The sequence below is a fragment of the Octodon degus genome, unplaced genomic scaffold, assembly GCF_000260255.1.
Source record: "Octodon degus isolate 3935 unplaced genomic scaffold, OctDeg1.0 scaffold00021, whole genome shotgun sequence".
Taxonomy (NCBI): domain Eukaryota; kingdom Metazoa; phylum Chordata; class Mammalia; order Rodentia; family Octodontidae; genus Octodon; species Octodon degus.
The window spans coordinates 9,214,113-9,217,282 of NW_004524597.1; the positions used below are offsets into that span (position 1 = coordinate 9,214,113).

At 43.0% G+C, this 3,170-nt stretch overlaps 1 protein-coding gene across 5 annotated transcripts in view; it reads right to left on the reverse strand.

Moving 5' to 3' along the window:
* Pdpk1 (3-phosphoinositide dependent protein kinase 1) overlaps positions 1–3,170 on the reverse strand; it is an 87,304-nt gene that overhangs the window by 67,062 nt on the left and 17,072 nt on the right. Inside the window, exon 1 of one of the 5 annotated variants that reach the window (XM_023711430.1) lies at positions 2,347–2,418. The exons of the other annotated variants lie outside the window; for them this stretch is intronic. The gene's annotated coding sequence lies outside the window, so the exon portion shown is untranslated. Of the gene's footprint in view, positions 1–2,346; positions 2,419–3,170 lie in introns of those variants that run through there. 5 annotated transcript variants of the gene reach the window in all.

The following is a 3,170-nucleotide window of genomic DNA, read 5'->3' on the forward strand; positions in this document are numbered from 1 at the left end:
TTTTTTTTTTTTGGTCTTTTTGAGACAGGGTCTCGCTATGCAGTTCAGGCTGGCCTTGAGCTCACTTTGAAGCTCAGGCTGGTCTTGAATGTGAAACGATCCTCCTGCCTCAGCCTCCCAAGTGTTAGGATTATAGGTGTGTGCCACCACACCCTGCTTTAAATATGAACCTTTCTTGAGGAATTAAATTCATTTAGCAGATCATCTTCCCCATATTCTAATCTTCAAGTCAGAATGGAAACTCATGGCCAAAGGATGCCAAATACCTGTTGATCCCTCCACTTCTGCCCCAAGCCCTGTGCAGGTACCTTGTCTCCATTGCCCAGCTTCAGTCTCTGCTCCTTAAACTCCTTCAGCCTCTATGAACCACAAGTCAAACCCTGTAATGAAACTGAGTACCTGAAAGCACATGCCATTTAATAAAACCTTTCAACTCTGGAGCAACTAATCCTACCAACTCCATTCTGTCCCTACTAGCTGGCCCAAGACTCCCTTTCAAGAGCAGTCTGTGTTCTGCTGGGCTGAGGATCCTCCATACCTCTAGGCCTGTCCCTGCTATAGTCACCTTGGTCACCCATTCCTGGCTTACTAAGTTCTGCCCTTCCCTCCCCTATTGCTACTCTTCAACTATAACTCTGGCTGCAGCTTATGCACCATCCAGATGAACAGCATCTCCCCAGGCAAGATGCTAGACCTCCAGAAGCAGCAAAAGGTCCTGTTTGAAAAGGACAGAGTCCTGAAAAAATGCCTTCGACATTTGATTTACCCAGCGCTTCCTGTAGACAGCATAAAAGTCCTGTAACATGGAAGGATGACTGTCATAATGCTGGTTCATGACATCAGTGTTTTGTTTTGTGAAAATGGTGATTGAACTCAGGCCCTTCTGTTGAGCTATCTCCCCAGCCCCTTCTTTTCTTTTTTTTTTTAACAGACTTTGGAAGAGTTTTGGTTTTAATCCTTAGAAGTTATTTTCACCCTAAAATGGCGGAAAAAAACAAAAACTGGCCCTCAGAATACAGCTGATCAAGCTGGATGTGGTATGCACCCCTGTAATCCAGCACTTGGGAGGCTGAGGCAGGAGGAACATTGCAATTTTGAAGCCAGTGAGAACTGCATACTGAGCCCCTGTCTCAAAAAGACGAAAAAGGGGCTGGGAAAATAGCTTAGCAGTCTAAGCAATTGCCTAGTAAGCACAGGGACCCAGGTTCCATCCCTGGTACCACATACTGGCCCCAGAACCCTGGGTGCACTGTGCTGACCATGGAAGCCAGGCGTGGTGGCACACACCTGTTATCCCAGTGCTGGGGAGGTTGAGCCAGGAGGATCACTACAAATCTAAGCTGCACAGTAAGACCCTATACCAAATAAGTACATAAATGAAAGATTAAAAATAATACAATTGGTCAGAGTAAAAGTCATTAGGCAGAACTCTCAAACAGGCTCACCAGCATATAAAACAAACTAGCTTATTCCTAAACCAATTTTGCCTACTTGATCCCTAAAAAGGCACCAGTAGCACATGCTTTCCTTTCATGTAAATTCTGGTGGTTTGGTAACTTGTTTTAGACTTTGCCTTTTTCTTCTTTTTAGTTTGGGGTTTTGTTTTGTTTTGTTGGTGGAACCAGAGATTGAACTCAGACCCCTGCACATGCCAGGCAAGCACTTATTTTGCTGAGCCATCTCCCCGGTCCCAGTTTGGGATTTTTAAAGGTTTGCCTTTAAAACAAAACAAGAAAAAAAAAAAAAAAAAAAGGATTTTAATATATAACTTGTACTAGACTCAACTTGCAATCCTCCTACCTTAGCCCCTAGGCTGTGATTACAGGTATGTGCCATCACATCTAGCTCTTGCACATTCTGAATAGAGTCCCTACTGGGATCAATAATGGTCAAATGAGATACAGAGACTTTGTTTCACTATTCATGATAAGTCCACAGAACCTCCAACATCCTCCACATGTACAGAACGATCTATCTAGTCAACCATGATACTGAACCACACCTGCACCAATTGCCAATTTACAGTTTAATTACAGAAACTAGGAATCAAGGAAAGTAGGCCTGTCTAGGATTCTACATTCTCCACAGTTAACTCTGAATCACAGGTTACAAGCCAGAGGCCCCTACTATGGCCCTCCAAACTTGGAAACCTGTCCACTGCCACAAAAGTCACTAATTATTAGCAACCAGGAGTGCCACCTATTTCCTCAAAGTATTTTCCCCTACAGTCATGCCCTGTCTTCCTATCAATTTCTACCTTTCTACCATTCCTATTTCTGCTGTCATCCTGTAGAAGAGACGGCAGGAAAGAATGTAGATGCATGGAAAACAAATCAAAACCCTCACCTTCCCAAAATGCCTGTATCCTGAGTTCTGCACTAAGAAAAAGTCCACTTCACTTCCAACTCAATCTAAAAGCCTCCCCAGGTTCATCTGCAACTTCAGGCAAAGGTCCTTGAACAATGAACATCACCACAGCCTGACCTGAAAGAAAAAAAAAAAAACTCAAAGTATTAAAGCTCAAAGTATTTGTGGCCATTGGTAGCCACAAAAACTAGAACATACAAACTTAGAGATGATCATCTCCCCATCACTAAGAAATGCACAAAGACACAGCAACAGAACAGATCCAAACTGCTGCCTTCAAATGCTCCAGGGGACACCCACCTGCCCTGCTCTGAAAGTACCTGTCAGGGACATCATGCTTACTGAACTGCAGGAACATCTCTGTCCCCACATGATATCCCTGGAAGTATCCATGCCTATAGACAGAGGAGCCTAGACTCCATGCCAACTATAACCCTGTACTACGCCAAAAGCCCTCCAAGTCCCAAACATCTTCATCTGGAAGAATCCAAAATTAAAATACCTACAATCAATGACAAACTGTAAGTATCAGAGGACAGAAAAGGCACACGGCTTCATTTTAGTAAAGTAAAACTCATTTCGATCAACAATGAATCATGGATATCAGTGTACTACATCTCTGTGGGATTCTTCCTAATTCATAACCTGTCCATTAACAATATCAGACAAACCCAAATTGAGAAATATTTTTAAAAACATCTCAACAATACTCTTACAAGTATTTTTTTTTTAAAACATTTATTTATTTATTGTGTGTGTGTGTGTGTGTGTGTGTGTGGCCAGCTCAGCCCACCAGGGGGCGG